At 44.8% G+C, this 26266-nt stretch overlaps 1 protein-coding gene across 2 annotated transcripts in view; it reads right to left on the bottom strand.

Annotated features, from left to right (window-relative positions):
• grik2 (glutamate receptor, ionotropic, kainate 2) overlaps nucleotides 1-26266 on the bottom strand; it is a 207132-nt gene that overhangs the window by 146628 nt on the left and 34238 nt on the right. The gene's annotated exons all lie outside the window — the stretch shown is intronic.

Here is a 26266-nt window from a genome sequence, read left to right as displayed (position 1 = left end):
AAAGATGCTTGCCACAACGGTTACGCAGCAGTTAGGATTACGTAGCCTTCCGTTTGCCGCTGATTAAAGTTGGAAGAAGCGTCACAAGCAAGTGAGCTGGCCTGTTCTGGAGGAAATTGGCTCAAACCTTAAAACCTGTTTATAATCAAATTGAAAGAAAACGACACAAATGAACACAAAAAAAAAAAAATCAAGGCACATTTCTTCAAGTAGAAAAAGTGAAACAAGGATCAGCGAGGATCAGGATCAGTCACACATCAGTCCAATTCCTTCCATCTACTCCTCGCCAGACAGTCACATCCCATTATTTTCTGTACTTAACATACTATATGTAGAAACAAAAGGAGCCATTGTGTTTTAACTGGGTTTTTACTGATGAATAAACAGCTAGCTTCCCGTTCTCGTCCACTCTCAAACTCTGAACAAATCCCAGCGCTGAGAAAAAGAGGTGCGTTGGTCCAGTCGCTCGCGTTTGTGTTGACTATTCAATCAGGAGAGTTTTACGTCCATTCAAGTCAAGTCTTGAAAATGCTTCCGACCGCCGACATTGTTTATGCAGGAAATATAAAAAGGTAAAAACAAACAAAAATCAAGACCCCTGACTAATCAAGCTTTTAACATCATGGCACTGTATGTGAATGGCCCATGAGCCTCATGATAGCAAAAGCAACCCGGATCCAGGAACAATATGAGGCACTATAAAGTGTCCCCCCCCCCCCCCCCCCCCCCTCAGAAAGCCACAGAAGTGTGTTATAAAGCGTGGGACTACAGCCCTCCAGTGAATACTTCTGACAGCCAGCAGATGAATGGACAGAGAGGAGGCCTGGGGAGTTGGGGGGGAGTTGGGTTCTGAGATCAATGCACTCTGATTGGCTGGCGAATCAATCAATCAAGCCCTCGGGGAGCAGTGGAGAACAACTGTGAGAGATTGAAGTGTTTTGTTTGGGTTAGCCCTATGGCCCGGTCCTGCTGGCTCAGTGTCAGTCAGGGGGAGCTTTATTTACTCCAACGACAAATACTCTACAGTAGGACCCTCTTCAAGTCTAGATGTAATCCATACACACCGCCGCACGAGTACTGCCGACCCCTCCCCGTCGCAAGCGATTACCACAGGACCGGCTGATTCTGATCAATGCTCCCTTACGGTGATTTCACTAGTGGACTGGAGAAATGCTCTTTTTCCAGGGGCATTTATTCGTCTGTTTGCTGGAGCTTAAAGCAAACATCTAAACCGAGAGACCCTCCGACGGCAGGCGGCAGCGTCAAGAAATTTCCACCTTCATTAGTATTCATCTCATGGGAGAGCCCTATTTTGCATGCCATAATGAGGTTGAAGGAATTAATAAGCATCAGTTAAGCGGGATGTACTATAATTGGAAAGCTGAGCGTTTGAAATGGGTCCGTTCGCAAAACACGCCAAGCGCCGAATCACCGCAGAAAGGTGAGTCAGTGCAAGGGAGGTGACCGTCTTAAGTTGGTAAGTTTGAATGAACACACATGCAGTCTAATGGGAAAGTGACTGGCTTGCCTGCACGGACCTGGCGATATGGAAATGAAGCAGAATAAGCGAGGCGACAATAGGAGGGACGAGAAAGGAAAAACCCCTCCGACGTGAGAACATTTTGCTCGTTCTCATCTGAATGGGTCTGGGGGTGTGGTTAGGTTTCAAATCCAAAATGGCTCTATTCCATCAACGGGCGTCACTTACAAATGTTCCCCTATTTAATCTCCCAAAGAAGGGACGAATAGAGGACTAAAAGAAAGACTGGAATGAGAAAACCATAGATTCGATGATCATGAAACGTGTGCCAACAAATTAATACTAATGCAAAGGGAGTCTATATATAAATAATTCTAATAATATACTGGATTGAAAATAGAAGCGAAGTATTGGGCGTATGGGAGCTGGCCATCAGGACATACATAACAAGTCCCAAAGCCTAAGATGGATGAGGACTGTGTGTGTGTGTGTGAACTGAAGCATAATTAACATTTTACGTTTAAGAAGTACAAAAGTATTTGTTTGTCAGGTTGGGCCCTGTCGTTGTTATATCATTACATGGCTGGACCATTATTATAGACGCATTAACACATAGACATGAGTTTCATACTTTTGGCTAGTAAAATCTATAACGCGGCATCGCATTTTATATGTTGATCTAGTGTTTTGTTTGTAAAACCCTAATCTGAAAAAGTAACTAGTAACTATAGCTGTCAAGTAACTGTGGTGGAGTACAAAGTAGCATTCAATGGAAATACTGAAGTAAAGTGCAACTACCTCAGAATTGTTCTTAAGTACAGCACTTGTACTCAAATGTACTCAGTTGCTTTCCATCACTGATTATACTATATTATATCATTAACATTTAACTGGAACCACAATCTTTTCCTTAACTAAACCTAACCCTAACCCACATGTGATGAAAACCCCCAGTCCCGGGGATCTAAGTCCCGTGCTTTGTATGCCCGCCATCCGTCCCAACCCCCTACCACCCTCCCTACAATCTACGCGCAGTGTAAGATGGTCGCACGCTTGACTTGGAAAAACCTAATCCTGGCAGCAATTGGATTTCCCCCACAAAACATATTTGCCAAAATAAATCAGTAGCATATAGAAAATAATTTCCATAAAACCCATTTTTTGAGGGTCATCCATGTGGCTTTTTTTTTGGGGGGGGTCAACTCGGGTTCAAATCCAGCTGGGGACCTAGTGTTGCATCTCTCTGGCCTTCCTAAATTCCAAAAGGCTACCACTATCTCTGTTGGAAAAACGTATATCTGCCGTTTTCCAAATGCCACTTGTGTTATATTGCTATTTTATGACCCACAACACATCATCAATGGTCCTGATCACCCACTCATTTTCGCTCTTTTCTACAAACATTTTGGAGATAAGAAATTACTGATGAAACCCCCCCCCCCCCCCAAAAAAGTCTTATTTTGTTGTGTCGATTTTTGCACATTGCGCCTCAATTCCAACCAGGTTTCCTCTCTTTTGACCAAATGTGTATTTTCTTGCCCAAATCCAAACCTCAACCTGTTGATCATTGAACTGGTGCTAAACCTGTTTTTTCCAATGATCTTATTCCAGTTTATTTCGAAAATAAACTGACGGCAGTTTGTTAGCAGGCAAACATGGCTGAATGGATGGAGATACGGGCTCCACCTACAGAAACTCAAAGAGTTTATCTACATGCAATTCAGTATCATAAACAAGCACTTTAGAAGCTTAACAGTCAGTTACTCTTCTTCCCCCCCGAGATAACAGTCCTTTAAAGGCATGCTGCCTGACCCAGAGCCAAAGAGCAGTGATCAATCAAGAGAGAATTCCATCAATATGATCAAACGGCGGCAGACACACACACACACACACAAGTGACCACGGCACTCGTGGCCGTCACCACCTTCTTCTTTACTCGTCCTGAGGATTTGCTGAAGCTTAATGATCCCGAAGAGGCGGAGTACTTTCTGAAAATGACGTACGATCAAAACATTGCCTCCGCGATTGATCAGAGAGGGAGTACTTAAGTGATAAGCCACTCGGGGGTGAGCGTCTCAGGTTTAAAAAAATAAAAATATAAAAATCTTAAGGGGTGTTGTTAGGCAGGACGCCTCAAAAGTCACTCTGAATGACAGCTCCGGCATAACATACGGCACACATATGTGTATACATATGAGGCAAACATCATAAGTGTGTGTACTGTTCAAGCGCACTCTTTTGAGATCAGTGTTATACATGCACATACATAAAAAAATATTTTTGTATGTAATTCTGATATTAATATCCCGAAAGAGAGGTTGGAGAACATTTTCTCTGACAGTACTCTGGGTCGATGAAGCTGTTATTGTCTGATATTATAAAGTGCTCTGAGATAACTTCTGTTATAGTTTGGCGCTGTATAAATGGAGCTGAACTGAACTGAATTGTTGGTGTGTTGTTAGACAGACTTTTTGGACTTTTGTGAGAACCGTCGTGAAAGCAATTGAGGTCAATTGAGACACGAGGGGTTTCTGTAACCTCCACGTTCGCATTGTTGTTTCATCGCATGTGCGTTTCACTTCACTCCAAACTGCGGCTCGATACACACTTTACACTGAGAAATTTCAAATCAAGCTGAAATCGGATGTCGTATCGTAGTGTTTTTATTTCTCTTTAGGCATTTCAAACGTTCTTCACATGTCCACTCGGGTGGGCAGCATGCGTTTGAGTTTTCAACTGAAGAACACACAAATGAATAAAATGGATATTTTAACAATTGTATCACTCCTTAGTTGTTACTTGATGTTACCAAATTTTATTTACCTGCAAGGGTCTCCTACTGTAGAAGGATTGGCAAGGTATTTCCTGAGCTGCTCAGCGTCTCTGGCCTTCCGTTGGCCGTCTTGGTTTTGAGACATTTGTGTTGCACTTACAATGGCCGGCCAGCGGGTGGCAGTGTATGGGATGACGCACTAGCGTCCACTGTGGTGGTTGATGTGCGACTATACCATTAAAACCCATGCATATACAAGAACACAGCTTTTGAATGACTGTCCACTGTTGTGACCGCTATGCGTGACAGGGTTAAGGTAAGATAGGAATTTCAGGGACGATCACAGTATTGTCCAGTTCTTATCTATCAAAGCAGCAATGAGGCTGCAGCGCTGCTGCCTGATGAGTTTTTGTAACAAATAAGTAATAATTACCCTAGTATCCAGGGAGCTCAGTGACTGACAGGTGCCCTGAGCCACAGATTAGTGAGTCCCTGGTGGCTCAAAGACACAACAAACACTGTTGAGACTGATCCTTTAAGTACCTGTCCTGTCCGTATGGACATACTGTATGTCCACAGAGAGATGTCCGAGCATCAAACCGTTTTCCCCACCCCCCATGCTCCTCAATTGATTGAGTCATGAATTATGACACTGGCTGTAGCATTGTAAGTCAGTGTAATCATTATAACCCCAAAGTTGCAGTCAGAGCTTGCCAGGGGGACATTGGCATTAGCAGAAATCTGCGCTTCCTTTTCTCGAGCATTTCACGGTATACACGGCATGTACAGCACAGTGTGTGGTACAGTGGAGACAGAATGAATCACTGCGGGCCTTGTGGGAAAGACAAAAACAGCATCTGCTGCTGAAGTCTTATTGGTAAATGTGCTTCCACTGGAGATCAGTTAAATCCTCTGGTGACAGACTGCACTGTAAGAAAGTTTACCAAGACGGTTTATGAGCACTGAAATGTCTGTCTGCCAATAATCAAACTGTTTTACCTACAATAACATGGTATTTGAATCATCTGAGCCAGATGTGACTCAGTATTGATGGCCAACGGAGACTACATACTATCCAGTGTAAATATGTAAGACATGCTCATATAGGAAAAACCAGAAAGGACATGGGTACAATGTTTTTCATTATTGAAAGATTTTAGAAAAGTTTATGGAACACAGTCTAGTCTGGGCCTTTATCTTTTGTTCAAAAGAAGTATTTCAAATTTCTGTCACTTGAGACATTTTCCCTGGAAGGTAAAAAAAAAAAAGACAAAAGTTCAGGGCATCACAAAAGTCATCCTCACATGGTCCCCAATGATTGTCCAACCCACTGAGACAAAACGGTGGGCCAACTGTCATTTCGTCCATCTTTATATACAGTCTGTGGTTGGAAATGATAGTAGTTAGATACATTTTGCCCTACTATCATTCCCATTCCTGATGGGGGGGGGGGGGGGGGGTGGATTTAAATATCAGAGAGTTCAAATTGATTGTTATCGCGAGAGCAACGGTGGACTTCCACGGCTCAGCAAATCTGCCTATGAAAGATAAGAAGCGTGATCCCCGCATGAATGCTGCAGTTCTCCAAAACTGCAACACCACTGGTACCCAGATCAATACTTAGGATGCCACAGTAAATTCCAAAAACACATCTCCCTCTGAATTCAAAGAGCAAAGGACCGATGAGCACCTTATGCGATTGGTTTACAAATGCAAAGGCGACTTCTGTACTCCCCTGAACCCTTCCGGTAAGTTCATGAGCAACATGTCAGCCTAATCCTCCTCCATGAAGTGAATAAAGGCCCTATCATCGCCTCACTGGGCTATGACTTAACTCGGGGCCCTGCACAGCTGTGGGCTGGCCTTTCCCACGTCCCTCTGGCAGGCCCGGGCAAACACCAGGCGTCGTCATCCATCTCAATTTTCTCTCTCTCAAAAGTAAGACGGAAATTAATAGTAAATACCGCTTCAGCTCATCTCGTTTCTGTTGAGTGGAAATTATTTATGAGGAAAAATATGCTTGCCCCCCCCCCCCCCCACGGTACCTCCTCCCACCCTTAGCCTTAGTCCCTGTCTGTTGTTGACAGTTTGATGGCGATCAGTGTCAGAATATCAGCGCTGCAGAACGGGAAGCGTAGCATGACGAGCTCTGAGAGCATGTTCCATCTTTATCACAGCTGAGGCTCTGCTGCAGTAGACAGGGTTGGGGGAGGGGGGGGGGTGTTGGAGGGCAGGAATGGGCCAGATGGAGGCAATAAACTACTGAACAGTAAGAGATGAAGGGTGTGTGTTTGTGTGTGTGTGTTTGTGTGTGTGTGTGGGGGGGGGGTTGCAGTATTTTTGGTGTGTACGTGTAGATCTGTGTGTGATACTGCATGTTAACTGTAGTTTGATTATACATGTGTGCTGCTAGGGTCAACTGTGTTCTCTTGAATGCCCAAGACAAATTTCTCCCAAGGGAGACAATAAAGGCTAATCTAATCTAATCTAATAAAGGAAATATAAAGGAAATTGGGGGCATTGGGGGTTGTGGTAATGCAAACAGAATAATGTGGGGAAAGCAAGTAGACTTGTGGCTAGAAGCTCTGAATCTCCGGAGACGAATGGAAGACATGGAAAGGAGACTGGGGAACAACACCATGCCCTCCTTCGGCCGCCTACCAGCTGTGTTGCACTTGGTTGGGGCACTTAAGACTTAAGTATGCTTCAAACGGAGTGCTTGTGGAATCATCTAACCGTTTCTGCGAGCCCCTTTCCGACAGCGGAATCTGGGAGGGCTGCTTCTAACAACGTTTCTTTTCGCAACTTTGAGAAACAGACAATTTTGACAAATCAAATCCACTTCACGCAGCAACTGACCAGGTGTGCTGAGGTGAGAAAGTAAGCAGGGTTTGAACCTCTCCCTCAAGCTCTCCACGCCACTACCTCCGTCGCTTTTTGGCTTGCGCAACCCGAGTGCAAAACCACGGGTGCTTCCGAGGTGAAACTGTCCAAATGTGATTATGATTTGCGCAGAATTCTTGGAGAGATCAAGCTAATTAATTTGAGGCATACTGAATCCTTCAAGGGTGGTCTACAAGTATGCATTTCCTATTTGGCTTTTGCACTCATTGCTAGTGGTGCCGTTGCTAGCTGACTGGTGAAATCAGATGCTGTGTTTGCATACACAGGTCAGCAATAGAGGAAATGTTGTCACACACTTGTCTTGTGCGATATGTCGTGCTTAGGATTCACAGCACAGATATTCTAATGTCGCTTCTTTGTGTTCTAAGGCTGTATTCATCCTCAGAACCCCACGGACGCAGTTGATCTTCAAAGTCACAGCACTTCTTCTCAGTTCTTTTTTTTCCACAGAGTATGAGGTTTCTACTGGTGTAATCAGACCCGCTGCGGTCCCATCTATAGGGTTGGGTACCAAGAACCGAGTTCCGAGTTGGAACCGATTCCAAATTTCCATGAACCGTGAGCCATTTCCCTTTTATATAGAAGGTAAACCGATGCTGTCTACAAATTATTCTAATATATATTTTTCTCAGATACGAGTTCAAAGAGCACCCCTCCACCCCCGGTTCTTCCCCAGAGACCGTCCCGTCCAGTACAGAAACTCCTTTCACTTTAGCCACGAAGGGAAAGATGAGTAAGGAGAGAGTGGATGAGTGTCACGGAGGGGGTAACAAGATCTGTGGTGAAGGGGGTTTATCCCTTTGCTACGGTTGAGTCTCCTCCGTTAAGGTATGCACAATGCATTATTGATATCTGGTCATTCACAGCAATGTCCGTCGACTTTAGCCTTCTTTGATATTTTTCTGTGTCATAGCACATCAGAAACGGCTGCAATTGGAATCAATAACACGATACCCAACCCTACCCATCTATGCCCTCCCAAACTACCCACTATGTCAGATATTTGATTATGGTCCTGACTTATGGTCCTGACCTGGCCAATATTGGCTCGTGGTCTTTTTGCCACCTGCATCACGTGTACAGGTGGTCGCGTAGGAGACGGAGACGGAGACGGAATTCCAGCGTGTCACGGACGTTGTAAAACTAGAGAAAGCATCAAAACACATTTCTGTCTTTCCTTATGTGCGAGGTGCAATTAGTTTGTGGAATTTGATGAATTGCAAGTTGGGTAAAATGCCTCACTTAAAGCCCAATGTGAACTAAAATGGTAAGGGCTTTAATGGTTCTCCTGCATTTTTACCAAATCGTATAGAGATTGAATGCCTTGTAGAGTAGAGTGCATGTTAATGATGTTATTTTTAAGGGCTTTATTATTTTAGTTAATATCATGCCTACATGGTGCGTGTTGCCTACAAAATAATGTGTTTCATTAAATCACGGCAAAGTTCTGCACACCAGAAAGCCTTGGAAAAAGTGCCTAGTATAAAGAATTCTTGGCGAAAAAAACAATTAATCCTGCACACTGTTGATCACTTGAACTTACGTTATTCATGACGTTTTGGTCCTCAGACCTTCATCGGGTAAAAATGTACCCAGTGGACCCTAAACCTTAAATCATCATCATAAATCATTGGGTGAAATCTTACCCAAGGTCTAACAACTGAAACACCATCACTCAAGTGTTTAGAACCGCTCGTGAGGTGTTCCAGATCAATTTTACTTTGTTCATGTTGAATCAAATTACCACAAACAGACTTGCAGCAAACCTTGGACAAGTATTATTCAAGCATAGAAAAACTGTACGTGTTGCAAAAAAAAAGAATTGGAGGTTCGATGGGGGTCCACAACTTCACAACGGCTCGTAAGACACGGAATCAGTTGGCCTTCATCATGACACATTCCACAAGTCAAAACCAAAAGTTTTCCTGTGTGGAGAACCAGCTTGGCTTCCTCTTTGAAATGATGTAGCTGGTGTAACTCGACCAGCACTGGAGGTGGGCGAGACCCAGGGTCTGAGGCATCCCCATATTTGCATATTTATAGATTCTAGAATTCTCAAAATTAAGAGTTAAGTTAAGAGTAAATCATCTGGGGTTTTTTTTAAGTAGTTTACTAACCATTTTTAGTTTTTAATTCAGGAATTTAACATGGGTACAATCTGATTTGTACTCACAAGCTATCCTTGTTCAGCTTGTGTTCTACCTCTTGTGAATTTGTTTCCCAGCGCGGTGTCATTATTATTCAGTGGTCTGTTTGTGCAGAACAGTTTGTACCTTTTTCATACAAGATCAACAGCAGAAGGCTTTTCTATTCTTCAGGGAACTGTCTGCAGCAGTTGAGGGTGGTTGAGAAGGAAAAGACTGAAGATGCTTTCATACAGTGAGCCACTAGAGAATTGCAAAATGTTGTTGTATTTATTTTATAATCTGCCCTTGATTCAGCTCTTTCTCTTATTTCTGCTACCGTCTTCCTGTACTTTGCTTTTCCCTCCTCTCCTTCCGCTCATCTTCTTTTTTCTCTTTCATTTTTATCTGACATCCTATGAGCACAGATTACTGCAACAGATATAAGTGCGTAATGTGTAATGTTCCTCTCTTTCTCATAATAGAAAATCTTAGGAGTGCTCAGCTCGGCACTTTCATAAATGTCAGTGCTTCTCAGCCATTGTCAAGCGCTCGCCGAGACACAAAATGTCAGCCTCTCTCCTCACTCACAGCCTTTGTGAACTGCTCACATCTGGAAATGTCAACGAGCAAGCCACAATGGGAAGGGAGCAGAGTCTCGGAAGGCAGAGAAGCACAGCACACTCCAATCCACTGTGAAGATCTACCGGAGTGTCTTGGTCACCCGATTCAGAGAAACTCATCCAACTCTGCTGCTGGAAACCTGTGACCCATATCAGCACCCGCGCAAGGCAAAAGTCACATGTATTTATATGATGAATTTGCCACACGAGGAAAAGGATGAAGGTGATATATGTTGCAATAAGCCCACTTCTCCAAGCTCTAAAGATACTGGAACCTACCTTGAATCTGATTCGAGCTAACGTCTCACACCCTGCCTGCGCCCTGTTTCCGATTCTGTTACAGCAAAACTGAAAGCTAAGATACTGATGCTGAGTTCGTGATAAAACGCAACGAGGCGCCTTGAAATACGAAAGTAACGGATGAGGTCATTACTTTCTATATCAGGATTCCCGCTGAATGCGATATCGTACATTGTCAAAAGAAAGCGAGGCATTCAATTACTATCTATTATCTGATAATGCAGCATCAAGCAGAACTTGTACCATACAGTATCACAATCGACAGATCATGAAACATGGCAAAATAACCTCAGTTTTTCAGTTGCTTGGCACTATTCTACTCTATATTTTAAATAACGTCTGCACAGGCTGGGGAAGTCATGGCGATTGTACATTTGCACATTCCAAAACCGTGACAACTACTGTACTTGAAATCCTTGCTAGTCTTGTGAGTTGCCGCTTAAGCCATGTAGCGCGATTCTCCCTTTATTCGGCAAACTTTACGCTCACAGCAGCTGGAGGAGGCTGATAAGTTGAGCGTTTCACTGAAGGGAAAATGAGTTCCAAGTCTTCCTACTAGCATCTCTTTCAGTTCACATCAGACCCCCCACTGGCCCTGATCTACGGCTACGGAATCTGGACGTTGCAGTTACTTACAGCAGGGGCTCATAAAAGGCTATCCTCTTTCAAATCTTCCTAGAAACTTTTAAGGTGGAAAAGTTATGCTGGGTGGATTGTACTACTATGGCGGTCTTGGATTGGCACCAAATCTGCCCTTGTGGAACAGAACAGAATGGCTGTTCTAGACTTCCAGCGCATCATCATGTTGCATTCCTTGAACACTGGAGCTACTGGAGGTAATAGCACGTAGTCACGCTGCGAGCCAGGTGCTAAGAGGACGGTCAGGGAGCACGGCTTTATTCTGCTTTACAATTCAGCCTGCTCCATATCAGCAAGTTAGCTATTTCCCCATGTGCCGAGGTGGGCATTCTGTCACTCCGAGCCCCCCCCCCCCTCCTCCTCCTCCCTCGTCAGTCTGCAAGAAGATACAGTTTGCTAATAGCACAGGCAGGAAACCGTATTATTTCTCTCCTTTCTATCTCTCCCTCTGTGGATGTATTTGCTTAACAATGATAGCAATCCCTGCAGCTTAACTCGCCGGGGTTGGACCAATACTCCGAACGGCGCGTTTGCTCCCTCTTCTTTTTAATGAGAAGCACTGGTTTTGAACTCAGCAAAGGAATATTGATTTTTCTTTGCTCGGGCGAGTGCGTGATATAATCTCGAGTAAAGGGGAAAAAAATGAGGGAGATGAGGGGTCAGGGTTGCATTCCTCCGGAGGCGATTTTCTGCCCCCCCAACCCCACCCCCCGTGACCCCTCCATTGTGAAGTAATCCCCGTTCGTTTAAGGGATCGGCCCCGGGCTCTGATGAGATATGAGGGAGTCACGACAGGACAGACTCATTGATTTAGCAAAAAAGAGCCGGTGATCGAACGCGTACACAAGCGCAGCGCAGCCTTCCTTCTTCTGTCCACGATTCAGATTAATTAAGGTATAGACTTCCTGATGGCTCCGATGCAGAGCTGTCTATAAAGTCTCCCAGCCATAATGGGATCAATAGCGGATCTTTAATGCCGTGAACAGGGAGTTCATCAGGTCACTGGAGTCTCGGATCTTACATGCCCCCTCTTTCCTCCCTCATATCCATCCTCCTTCCGTTTCCACCTCGCATTTTCCCCACTGTACCGCGGATGGCTTCTCCAACAGATTTTGCATTTAAGGTGCCAGTAGCCAATTGGTTGTGCCAATATTCCCCTTTTCTTTTCTTTTTTTTTTTTTTAATGGGCAACAAAGAATTACTGTTTACAGAAACTGTCAATAAGCTGTCCTACCCAAAACACACAGCAGAGAGTTGCATAAGCACTATGGAAGAGCCCATCCACTCAAGTCAACAGGCTTTGTACTCGTTATAAAACGCCATTGTTTTTAGTTATTGATTGATTTTGTTTCTCCCTCCCACCAAAGCTCCGTACGCCCATAGAGGCTTCACTAAAAGGCTTGTAGTAAATCTGGAGGGCTTTCGTCGATCACTATAGATAGAGGTAACATAACTACAACATGCAGACAATAGGAGATCTGTGTGAGTTGGATGGCTGAGTATGGAGATCATGCTTCACTACGAAAACGTAAAAAAAAATAAAAATTAAAAAAAAAAAAATGCCTTGACAAACATCCTAAACTTAGTCTGTGTAAGCATTTACAGAAATAAGACACATTCTTTCTAGCTTCATATAGTCATATGGGAAACCTCAATCACAGCGGAAAGAAAATACCACTATGTTAATATGTTAGCAAGTAATTGCCTATTTACACATTACATTGGACGAGTAAACGAGTGTTTATGGAAGTTGTTTGTTACTCAGCATAAAAGGCTGACACTGAAATTCATGTTAGAGAGATTTTCATGCCCAAGTCACTCACACACAGAGATGGGATTTTGACTTTTATTAAAGTAACCTAAAGTAAGACTGAATTTTTCTACCACACCAGGACTGATGACAGCATTGAGACGGTAGGCTGTATATAAAGGTGGACGACGTGACAGCTCCCCGAAAGTGAAGCCAAAACGCATTGATCTGCCCCCCCCCCCCCCCCCCCCGGTGGCTGGCTGTTTAGTATAGTATAGCATGCCAATGTTAGCAGATGGGACATTGGCCAAACTAAAGTTCATTTTTCTGATAAGTTTACTTTTAATTAGTTATTTGATGCTCTAAAATTGGTGTGCACCCAATTGGGTCCGGGAGGTGTATGGGCCCCCCCCCCCCCTGATCACCAATGCAAGATGGCAGCGGCCGAGGAAGCGGAGACCCGTTGGGTCATCTTTATATACAGTTTATGACTGTGACTGAACCACAACTGTGAAGTCGTGGGCCATAAAACCCAAAGATCGGGTTTGTTACTACTACATTTGAGCCGTTGTTAATATTGATCAGAGCGGCTTTAGGTTGCATCATGAATTCAGCTTCAGAGAAACATCATTGTCCATCTCAAATGAAATGAAGGTTCGCCTTTGATGTAGCCCATAAATAAACCCAGTGTGATCAGAATATTCCGTATCAAAAACATCTTTTTACAGGTGATTTTGAAAGGAGAGAAATGTGAAAAGTGAACTCTTTCACCTGCATATGCATGCTGTAAATCTCTGAAACTCTCCAGTAACCCCAATGGCAGGGCTGGAGAATATTGTATATGGGAAGAAAGCAGCTCTCTATACACCACTGTAAAGGAAGTCCTCGCCTTTCATCATCCAGGGAATTATTCTAGGCACATTTATCATCATGTTGAGAATTCATTTTCCAGTGAATTGCGGCCAAGACCTATTTATTATTAGAAATATTTTTGAAAAGTGGAAAGGAGGAAAATTGAGCCTGGGCACTTTCACGTGAAGATACACGGCGTTCATTTTCTACTTCCTCTATGAAATTGTATAGGGTTAGAAACGGGTGGAGATGTACACGCCATGTTTTACAGATAATGAGAAAACAAAAAGGGGCGCAAGCCAAATGTACAAAAAATTATGTTTTTCTGAGGGAGAAGACAGCGCTGTCAAGTGTGCGCTGAATTATAATGTCAAGAAAAGATCTTTCAGGCGGTGGGAGAGCCCAGCACGGGGGTGGGGGGGTGGGGTGATGATGATAACACAGAGAAGGAGACGGCTGGCTTTTTAAACAGATTCTCGCTGCTGCATCGTTCATCTGGAGCTGCTCTCAGGGTCGCGCTGCAAGTACGTTCAATGGGAATGTGTGTGTGTGTGTGTGTGAGCGAGAGTGGGATGCACACACACAACCAAGCCTGAGATGTTTAGCCGGCGCTTTCAAGCCCCTTTCAGTCACATGCTTTATGATGTAAATGTGAAAGCAAATTTTTTTCCACGTCGGTCTCACGTGTGAATAACTTTTTTTTTTACGACAGGGGCGTAACAGCAATCTTCCCGGGTCAGATCTAATAACATTTCGAACTAGCCAGTTTTAAGATGTCAGGGAGATTCTTTTCATGTCAGATCAATCTATAAAATGTTGGGTTTTTTTGTGTGTGTGTGTGGAAGGGGGGGGGGGGGGGGGGGGGGGGCACAGTGTCTGAGCTAAATGCACCAGCATGCTAACATGCTCACAATGACAACGTTAACGTGCTGCCGTTTGGCAGGTAAGTACAGCTGTAGCTGATGGGAATGTCATTCGTTTTGCAGATGATGTGATCTTAAACCAAATTATTGAAATTCCACCAGATGACGCCGCTAGAAGAAAAGTCAGAGGATCACCAAAGTTGCACGTCATCCTGAGGGGAACGCGGCAAAGCGTTTGAAGAGATATTTCACTGGTTAAGAGTAAACTTGTTGGTGACGCCAGATTCATCCTTTCAATCCATCCAGTCGCTGCTGAAATATTTCAATCTGGACCAAAGCGGTCAGCGACATTGCCAATGCTGGAGCTCTGCTGCTAGCAGCAACAACAACAAAAAAAGGCAAATAATCATCAAAACGTCAGTCATCATGCATGCCAGCTGCTTACAGGATGAAAATCCGGCAAAAGGCCGTACCTACAGAGAGCGAAAAAGGACCATCTTTGCCATTAAACTTTGTAAGGCTCTCTCGTGATGGCGTTCAACCACATCACACGTTTCCAATTCGCCGCTTCTCTCCAGCGGCGACACCACCCTCCTTCGCGGGCCACGTACCAAATATTGCGCGAGCATTGTGGTTTATTTTGGTAGCACAGATGAGAGCCGCGGCATAAAGGGCTACAGGATACTCAACACATTCTGTTCGGTCATGTTTGTGCGGAGCCATTACAACAGAAAGATGAATCCAGCCACGTTTCCTCGCCTCAGAGAGGCTTTATTCCGAGCAAATTTGCAGTGAACAAGAAAGGTGGAAGTCGTGTGTCTTCCTCCAGAGAGGGAATTGACAAGTCTGTTGTGTTTATTGAACTGGGGATCTTATCAGTTGTAGGACGTTCTTTCTAAACCCTGACACCTCTGTGTCTGCCGTGAGCACATTTTGTGACTTTCTCTTTCCCACTGTCTTCTACCAAGTGCCAACAGGATGAAATCATAATTTGTCATTCCCCTTTAGCAAGCAGCTCCGTGTGCTCCTCAACGCCTCAACTTCCCCTGGAAACTGAAATCATGCTGCAGCCTCAAGGTCGCAGCCAAGTCGGCTTCAAGGAACTCGATTCTCGATTCTCTATCAAAGGCGGATGGGGCAGGCTGATTGCCTCGTCTCCCAGATCCCAACAGGTTCCCTGGGAGTCCGGGAGAAAAGAAATAAGAGCTGAGGGATGGACGGATGACGCGGAACGATCCATGAGAAGTGTGGGGAGGGGGGGGGTTCCTCTCGCTGCAACCCGTGTAGGCTGAAAGCTGATCAAAGTCCGAGCATCAGGTCTACGGCAGTGGCGTGACCTTTCCACTAATGTGGGGCTGCTAAATCTTGGCATGCTATCCGCCACACTGTCACGTAAAAGGAAAACTGAGGTTTCGGTGTAATTTACGGGCGCGCTGCTTCTGTCCTCTGTTGTCTGTGTCGGAGTTTGACACACACACACACACACTCATACATACACTATTTACAGCCACGAAAAGCAAGCCGGCTAGCTAAAGCTTTGTTTATGCTCGCGCGAGCAGGCCGCCGCAGAGAAACCAAACCATGTGACGTGTTCAACACAATAATAACATGAATGATTTTTCATTCAAATATGTATTTCACAATTGGAATTGCAGGAACGCCCTTAATGGACCACACGCCACTGGTCTATGGGATTATTATTATTATTATTATTATTATAGCATTTTTATCAGCATACTAGTGGTTTCGTATTGACGTCTCTCAGAATTATGACCACATTTCCAACAAACACTCTGCCCTCTATCCTCAAAGGATGAACACGTTCGTCATTTTTCCAGTGGCCTCTCCCTCTTTTCACCACCTGCTCGCCGGCGACATGTCCTCCAAAGCACATAAAAAAAAAAAATTTAAAATGTGTTTCTCATCGCCCTCTGAAATGACGCAAGTGTTTTCTGATCTGTCGTCCCCATCAGCGAAACAACAACATTGTCTGCCAGTGCCTTCCACCACCCCTTCATGTGACCTCAACAAATGAACAAATGTCACCATTTTCTGATCTGGCTAAGGCTGGCGGTTTTATGCACAAACATGACAGATGATTAAAGCTAGGAAAGGAGGAGTACGAACCAGTAGGTTTGGGGTTAGGAGATAATCACGGTGAAAAGAAAACAACAATAAACCCCAACCCTCCTCCCTTACAGGTTTTGCAGCACAAAGTCATGCTGCTCTGCGTTTGTTCCTGACCAAGCCTTTCTCCTTTTAATCAGGTTTTTTATACGACTTTATGTCGATGTTTTGTTTTTTGTTTTTGTGAATCAGGAAGTGAAATGTAGGCTTTGCTAAAGGTTAGGGAGACGTGATGGTTTTGGTTAATTATTGAAGAAGTCTGTCCTGCCTTGTTTCACCGTTGCGTTTTTATTGATCCCTAACCAGGACTGCAATCTTCCTCTAAACCTAAACAAGCGCTCTGAGTCGCCGAAACAGAACCACAAAACCACTACTGACGCTCGAGTGGCCCGCCAAGCTGATATCGCAGTAAATGCTTTTTCCAGACACATGCTGTGTAAACATTCAGCAATTTTGGTTATGCAGTCGTCAAAAATCGTGTCCTTATTTTGTCGATGATTTGTCTACATCATCAGTGTGATTTTTTTCTTTTTCCCTGAAAAACCTGATGTATACAATCAGACACATGGTAGTGCACCAGAAGGAACTGAAGCCCAGGCAGAAATCCATGCCCCCCCCCCACCCCCTGCGAAGGTTTCTAGCTGCTGTTGGCACCTCTCTCTCACAAGTGCAGGAAAGGGCAAAATCAAGTGTGGCAGACCACTATCCTCTCCAGAAGCAGGAGGAACACCGCCCCCCCCCCTGCAAAAGGCCAACCTCTAGTGTGCCCCCTGATGTAATGGGTTAAAAATGTTGTGTTTTATATATTTTTGTACAAAAAAATGTCAGAAGGTTCAATAAACACTCAAAGTTTCAAAAATATTTGAATTTTCTGGCAATTATTTCATGGCTCAGACTTTACAGGGTTAACCATGTGTTTATTATTGTAACCGTGACAACGAAGATGCCGTCACCTGAACAAAGAAGCCATTTTAGCCCAAACCAAGTCGTTGTTTCTGTTGACAGGGGTGGTCATGTATTTGATTTGGAGGACTTGTTGCATAAATTCGAGGAGATAGATGCGCCTTTCTCCGTTAAAAGGATTGAGCGAACCAAGCAGCTGCCTCTAGCAGAGCGGAGTTCACAGAGCTTCCCTGTTCCCGCGGCATTGTGCAGCGACTGTAAGTCCAAAAATCCACTCTGATGAACGCATACCTGCTGATGTTATACCAGACGATAGAAAACATTCCAAACAAGTGAACCGGAAAAGCTTGAGCCCTCGTTGAAACCGCATTTTCTGAAAATCAACACTGCTTCTGAACACTGCAACGTTGTAATTCCAATTATTGTTGCAAATCTCAAATTCCTTCACATTTTTCAGTGGCAGAATGAATGAAACCAAACATTCTAGGTGAGAATAATAATTCCATCAGTCTCTATCAGTCTGCACTCTTATCTCTTATCTATAAAACCACCGGCCCCGTTCCTCTTACCCTTTGTTGCTGGTCTAAAAACTAAAAATTCATAGCGTCATGTTTTATTACAGACACACGGCCATGTTTTCTTTTTCTGTTACTGTTACTATTACTGTCATTGTACTCATTTATATCAATCTAATTTTATATATTAAATGTAGATTGCTATATATGTCTCTCACATGGGGAGGGGATATATATATATATATACCTATATTTTATTCTTTTAAATATAAATAAGGAACATATTCAATATCTTATGCAAAAAAAATCACAACACAGTTTAAACATTTCTTCAAATGGCAGTGATAAAAATGTGATCCTAGCAATGTATTTCAATTAATATTCTTCTTCCTGAATCATTTGGACAGAAGCGAAAGGAAAAACCTCATCGACCTGCCGGAGTTGGACAGAGTTCCAGGTGCTTCTTGACTTCAACCACGGTGATTCAGTTCTCATTTCAGTGGTTGTGTCCTGAGTGGAGAAGCTTCTAAAAGCAGGTTGCAGAGCAGCTCCTCTGCGACTGCGCACAACATAATCGTCCTACAGGTGATTTGTTTCAGTCCTGCGGCCATGCCGTTATTCACCGTTGCCACCGTGATCACTAACCCTCTCTCATTCGCGCTGTCGTTCCTTTTTTCTTTTCCTCCTCCTCCTTTTTTTTTTTTTTTTTTTTTTTTTTACCCTCCCCCGACACCCCTTTGGGGTTTGGTGGGCGGCTGCAGTGTGTGTGTGTGTGTGTGTGTGTGTATGGAGATAAAAGACAGGCATGTCTGCAGGTATGAGCCATGGGATCCATTATGGCCGACTAATACATTAAGAGACATTTCAAACTGAATCACGGCAGGTGGAGAACAGCTCTCCCTCTGGGCAGGCTGAGGCATCTGTTATGACAAGCAAACCAAATCTCAGCTTTCCCTGGATGAATTAGGAGTCACCTCCAGTCAAACACACACACACACACACACACACACACACACACACACACACACACACTTCCCTCCCTGCTGGTTCCTCCTCCCCTGAAACCTCCACACCTTTACTTCCCCTTCTCCATTTTCCCACCATCCACCATCCCTCTGCCGCTGTCACCTTCCATCTTTCACCTTCCCTCCAACATCTCTAAATACCACTCTAAAGGGAGGGGGAAAGGGAAAAGCAGAGGGGGTTGTGGTGCGAGAGAGAGAGAGAGAGAGAGAGCGAGAGCGCCCTGGGGCAGAAATGTTGAGATAATGGTTTAATTTGGGGAGATCGCGATGAGGCCCTTGAAGGGAAAATCCCCTCAGATGGGCGGATGAGTTCACCTCTCTCTTTTCATCTCCCCCCGCCACCAGATCGCTCCGTCCTTAAAGCCACAGGCACATTGGACACCCTCTGCCTTTAACTAACCCTGACGATCACAGCTGTGGGGGAGAGAAAAAAAGCTGCCCCCTACACAGCCTCGTGCCTGCAGGCTCCTTTAAAACATAAAAGACGCTCGGGCAGACGGAGTCAGGTTCGCATATAAAAACACACAAAAAGGGCATAAAAGCCTCCCACTCCCCCCAAAAAAAAAAAAAAAAAAGGCGTGAGAAATGAAAATTCCATCTGCAATCGAAGGTAATATTTTCTTATGTAAAGCCGAGGCAGTAAAAGTCCAAGTCGGCCTCGTGTTGAAACAGTGAGAGGGAGCATGGGGCTTTTCTATTAGCTGCTCCTGACGGAATATCCAAAAAGGCAGGGAAATAAGCGGCGGCAGAAACACTTTATAAATATTCATAAAGGCTTTTAAAAGCGTGTAATCATTTTCCCTTTTATGCATAATGTAGCTTATTTATTTCAAACATTACCATGCATTTGGAATAAATTGTTCCCCCGTTTGAGGGAACTTGTATCTCTGGCTGAGGTTAGCTGGGACACGGTGCCAGCTGCCACGCGACTGGGGAGTATATGCTGTGTGTGTGTGTGTGTGTGTGTGTGTGTGGCTTTATGTTTTGCTGTTTGCAGTTGTTTATTTCTGGGAGCTGATAATGATGATGGCGGTGGTTTAGGTAGTGTTTACTTGCGCTTTACTGGTGCTAATTCACCAAGACAAACTAGCTACGGAACGGCCGCGCGTGTGAAATCACACTCGGGGTGGAAAAGCCTCTGAAACAGCTTTCAAGCCATTAAGGATACTAACACTCTCCCTCGAAATTCACACTTCATAAACTCTTATAGAGATTTCAGCTGCTGTGTAGCACCCACACCAACAAATCACCGCTACATTTATGTAGAATCATTGAGGGCGAAGCGCAAATCTCTTAACTGAAGCGCGTGCATTCGCACGTATTTGTGTATGTGCAATTTTCCTTGTCGTATGTTTAAGGGTAATCCATTGACCCCTCCCACGTCTGGTGTGGATGTTAAGGCGGGGGGGGGGGGGCTCTGTGTCTGAAAGGTTGTGGCTCCCCCCTGATCAGATGTACCTGTCGTGCTGGTGGTGGTCACCCATAATAAACCCCACCTGCGTACACTGCCGTTATTCACCACATTTAGGACGCAGCGCCCACTTTTTAACGTCCAGGTGTGAGTTGAGTGGCGGGGGGGGGGGGGGTCTAATTTTTTGAATGATGTGTATTCCAGTCTGGGTTGTTTTTAAGGTACCAATTAAAAAAGAGTAATTTACAGTGCTGAACAAATGTATCAGACCACCACCCAGTGTAATATAATTATTGTTGTCTCAAATTTACTGTTTTACAAAAAAAGCAGAAAGCACGTTATTATTTTTTGATTGAGATGCCAAATTACAGTTATTTACTTGCATTCCTGAACAGAAACATTTGTTTTGTGGTTGCGAGAATGCAAGCTGTTATCAGGGCCAAAGGAGGTCATACAGAATATTAAGATTTTTGGTTAATATATGTGAATAAGGACTATTTAGTTGTTCCAGTTTGTTATTTGCCTAAAAAATAACAATACAATTTTTAGTTCGAAACAAGTTTTTGACCGATTTCTAAAATATTTGCGTTTTCTCATTTTTATGACAGGTGGTGTAATAAATTTGTTAAGCACTGTATATGTCTGTATATGTATATTTCTGGGAGGTCATAATGGACAGTTAGGTCTGTTGCATGCAGTGTGAACAAGCAGGGGGTTATGTGCGTCCAGTAAGCTTATAGCAACTCAAAGTCTTGGTTTAATACAGAGAGCGTCAGCAGTGACTTGAAGCGCAAGATATGTTTACTTTTTGAACATTTAGCCACCGGTTTGGTTGCCCAAATCTAACCACACATGGGACCCAGGATGCAAACCCTTTGTACGCCCACCTTCCACTCATCACTAGACGCTTCCTGCTGTTGAAAAAAAACATCGTCACGGACTGTGTTTCCTCGATAAACATAATTCATGTTATTTCAAGGAGACAAAGGTTGTCTGGGATGCTGAGCTGATGACGTGCTTACTGAAATTTGACTCTGAAAAGAGAAGACAAAGTTACCACGTAAAGCTGGCGCAACAGGCTGCTGGTCTCTTCCAACCTCCATCCCTATCCCTCCACCCAAACACATGGAGGACATGACCTCCGCCCTGGGACCCGCGTGGGGTCACACAGGTCTGCAGAGTCTCACTGTGGACCCCATCTGTCTACTCATTTCAATTTCTGTTACGTCCAATTAGCTTGTTCCATTAAATGCATCAACCATTTGCATGAAACAAATATTTCGCTACACCTGGCTAATGGGAGGCGGTCGTAACGTCATGATGATCCTCCCACGCGGTGCAGTTCAGCAGCGAGCCAGGAACCAGCTCTGCCTCCCACATGAGCCGCCAACAACAACACCTTTCGGGGGGGGTGGGGGGGGTGGGGGCAACGCAGCAATCCCACGCACGCTCCGCGCTAACGCCACCGCTGCTTTGCATTACACTGCTGCATGGGCCCACCACACTCCCAGCCGCCATCCGCTTTCACTCACACACGCGTACGTGCACAGCCTTTTTTTTTTCTAATAGCCAAAATGCTGTGTCGCATTTACATACCCTTCCCCAAAAAGAGCGCGTGCGAAGCTTGTAGCAACACATAGCAGGGTGTGAACAGTACATTTTGCGAGAGGTGGGAATATGGTGGGAATATTTCTCACTTTTCTCTGCGAGATGTTAGACGCCTCAGTTGGCTGAGTGTGAGGAGAATGTGGCAAGAATATCCACAGGTAGTGTAGTGTAGTAGGGGGGAAGGGGGGTGGGGGGCTACAGTTCAACAATGGAGCGATACGGAGCATACGGACACGTCCACCGGCTGAATGGAGGGCCGCACACAAAGAAAGCAGCCAGCGGCCGGGCGCTCCCCTCTATAATCCACTCACAGTGCGCGGCAGAGCTTCCAAACACATCTCAGAGGGTGTTTTGTTGCACGGCAGGAATCTTAACCCGCCTTCTCCGCCAAAACCAGACGCGACAACTGCGACTGAAGCCAAATGCAGATGGCTGATCCCAGTCCTGACGTTTTTTTTGGGACTGAGAAGTCAGGGGACCCTGTTTTGCGCCAATCTAACCCAACCTTTGACCGCCAGGGCACACACACACACACACACACACACACAACCTAACCCTAATCCTGACCAAGTACTTTTTGCCAATTGGACCATACTGGCCTCAGGTCAGACAATGCTAATATGGAACGGATTCCGTCTTTTTTTTGTTGTTGACGAAACTAAAATTGTTTCGGAGGGTTCCTGTGGAGATTCATGCTCCCCAGCGGATGAGTGTTTGTCAGGGAAAGCAGGCACATTTTGGGCAAGGTTATTATTTTGCGCATCAGTAGAAGAAGACAAATGTATTTGCTGTGGATTCAGAAATGATCCAATGAGGGTTTCCCCTAGCACCACCCTCAGGACACATTTTCCCGTCTCACTTACTGGGAACACTTTATGAAAACAAAAGGCCAACACAAACCTTGCACCGCTACCTGACAGGGTGAGGGTGGGATTTTACAGACTGACTCCCCTGATATTAATTAAAACCACCTCAATAACAAATAAATAAACATTAGCGTCGACGCTAATCAAATCAGCTTTGTTGTTTTTCCCGTTTAACATATGAAAGAATGAGACAGATTTCGTCTGTGTTCCTTTTTGGCGCCGTGTTCTTTGACCTAATCACGAGGCGCAGGCAGAAAGAGAGCGAGCGAGCGGGCTTTTTCAGTGACAAAGACCACCCAGGAGAGCTGTCTAAGACATATGTAGGACAGAGGGAAAGATTATAAATAGAGAAGGTAAAAATAATCGACAGAAGAGTTGACACAATGCAGACGAGACCGCCGCGCTTTGTTCTTGTCGAGTTAAACAGTCCCTTCAGCAGAGGAACAGGCATGTGCTTTTCCTTTTTGACAGGATACAACAGAGGGAAGGGGAAGAAAACAAAGAGCATGTGGCGAGGAGGGGGGGGGGGGGGGGAGGGGTGGGCAGGAGTGATGAAAGTTGAGCGAAGAATGTAATTGTCTTCAATACTTAATATCCGGGGGAAAACATGCTCGTCTAAGTGATTTTCACCAGTGGGGGTTGGCGGAACGCTGAGGTTTCAGCGGCGAGCTCGTCCCCCCCTCTGCCCGGTAAGTCAGAGATGCGTAATACATGCGCGGAAACACGCGTTGGACGCGGCAGAAGAAGACAGTCGGACGCGCTTTAGTTGTGACGTGTGGTGATGCGCTTTCTAGAGATCTACTGTGTCTTTCGCCGAAGGGAAACGGGATTACACAGATGCATCAGCCCAGAAGGGAACACTGGGAAATGACCGCAAATAATTGTCCATTTATGGAACAATTTTGGTCATTAAAATAATCCATTCCTGTGTGGAGACACCCAACACCAGAAGTAATGGGGGGAAACACAGCAAAACCCTAGGCGTCTGTATTACAGTAGATGGGATGATGCCTTTTGTAGCTATTGCGCTGCTACGTCCAGATTTATACACACTGTGATTTTCCTTTTACAAATCTTGCCTAGTGCGGCATTAAATATTAACCATCGTCAGTTTATACTAAGGGTATAAAAAAAAAAGAAAAGAAAATCTTCTTTTGCCCTCCTTACACTTTCAGTTCACTACAGTTTCAGTTTGATTTACTCTGCCTGATTTACCTTCCCGCTGCTAAAATCCAGAGGAAGAGAAGAGAGGAGTTGTTACAAATGTTCACCCACCCCCCCCCCCCGATTGGTGAAGGTTGTTGCGGCCTTCAGACGCTACTCAGGGCTGAAAAGGCGCCGCATCATGGTTTTTCTGAAAATAAATCGTACCTCTGTTGACTGTGTAATTCTAATATTCTCAAAGACAGTACAGTACAGTGCTCTTTGATGCGAATACAAGATTATCTAAGGATCAGCCCTCTATCAGTGTATATATATATATATATATATATATATATATATATATAAACTGTATATAAATGCTGAGCTTGATAGCTGATTCTTGACCTTGAAAATAGTCATTGACAAAACAACTCATGGTCCACTTACTCAAGGGGTGTAAACGGTACACGGAAGTCGTGCTTTGGTTCATACCCCGGGTTAGGAGTCACGGTTCGGAGCGGGTTCGGGGTGAACCCGAATGTGTTCCCAAACAACTGATTTAAGGGACGCAGGCAGGTCTTCCAGTTCCTGCGTTTACCCATCAGCTTGCCTCAGTATCCATGCATGCATCCATGGTGTACAGCTTAATGTTTCCTGGCGGAACTCGCGCCTACAAACTTTGGTTCTGGTCTGCGTGCGGCTGCATGCAACAGACCAGGACCCCCTGTACCATGACGGTTGGCGGTTCGGCACGGATACACCGCGATACATGCCGTTGCAGCCCTCGCTTACTCGCCTGGAGTTGGATCCGTTGTCTGGAAGTGTGGATGTTTGGAGTGCTTGAGTTGGGCTCAGCCCGAGGAAGCAAAATGGAACCATCTCAACTGCGAGAGATTTGGTGTGCTGGATCCTGGCAGTGCAAACTGGTTTTTAGGGACGCGGAATGTCAAATCTACGCGCAAAAATGTTGGTATTAACGCACTCTGAACACAGCGTTTTGTTTAAACTCCCAGAGCTGTGCTGAAATCAGAAGAGATCCGTGTTACTCTCATCAGCACTACCAGAGAACATCAATCTGCAAAAGGAAATGTTGGTGAATTGTGTCAAATGCTGGTGTTAAGGGACCTGATTTGCATATGATGAATAGTTTTGAGCAGTTAACGCGAGGGGGGGGGGGAAACAAATGCATGTGACTCGCTTGCTTTGGTGGTTTCTGGTCGAGGCCCCGAGGGTGCGCGGGGGAGGCGGCACCATCAACAACATTAGGGATATATAATAATTCAGCAAGTAATTACAGGCTCAACCATTTTATTACCCATTCCACTTTCTTCCCCCGTTCACCAGCCACCAGGAACTGCACACATGGAAAGAAAACATTAACAAGGCAAGCCAGAAAAATAAAGTCTGCACCTCCGGGGGTTGATGGAGAAACATGAGGGCATATGGGTGTGTGTGTGTGTGTGTGTGTGTGTGTGTGTATCTCCATCTCCCATTATTCTTGACTGAATTGCTGCTGTGTTTATGCAACTTCTCAAGAGCACTACAGACACATGTCCATTCACCTCCATTGAATAAAGTATAGTAAATAAAGCATATATGTTTATATAGAGCGCGTTGGGGGTTCGACCCCCCCCCCCCCGCGTCATGTCGAAGTGCCTCCCGACGGAGATGCAGCACCTTGCATGGCAGCTCAAGTCTGTATATGTATACGCTGGAACTGGTATAGTTAATAAAATGCCACAATGGACACATTTCATTGAATCTGTGCAGATAGTAAGCTTGGGAATGTCTGAGATATCCTTTGTCACTGTTTTTAGCAAGGAGAATGCATTTGCATGTCTCGTGTCAAACGTTTATAATGATATCCGTATGTGCAGTACTTCATAAATGTGTGTGTGGGGGGGGGTAAAAGGAGGTACAGGTTAGGTCTGAGCCTACAAACGTGTGGCTGGCGTGTACGTTGTTGGTACATTGCCTGTTTCAAGCAAAGAAACACAAGACTACACAAGCAGTCCACACAATTCAACACAATTCTAGCTAATACTGCAAATTTTCCAAATGAATTGGGGCTGAACACGTCTTCATGCCGCAGGAAAAATTCAAAGGGAGGAGCTTGGTATGGATGGTTGGCCATACAAAGCTGCCAATACATTCAATACAAAACGTTTTGCCAACTTACGCTACCTCCAAATTATGATTATCGTTAATGCATGAATCCAATGCAACGTTGATACTATTTCCCGTCGGTGCACCACCAAGCAGGAGATGTCAGAGCGCAACAATACCCCCATGCCCTCCTCCCACTGCAATGACATGCACTGCAAATCTGACAGCAAATGGATACATCCGCATTCAGAGCCG

This window comes from Enoplosus armatus, chromosome 9 (genome assembly GCF_043641665.1).
Source record: "Enoplosus armatus isolate fEnoArm2 chromosome 9, fEnoArm2.hap1, whole genome shotgun sequence".
NCBI lineage: Eukaryota > Metazoa > Chordata > Actinopteri > Centrarchiformes > Enoplosidae > Enoplosus > Enoplosus armatus.
The sequence above is the reverse complement of the archived record's forward strand: the minus strand, read 5'-3'. Positions and strand labels throughout refer to the sequence as shown.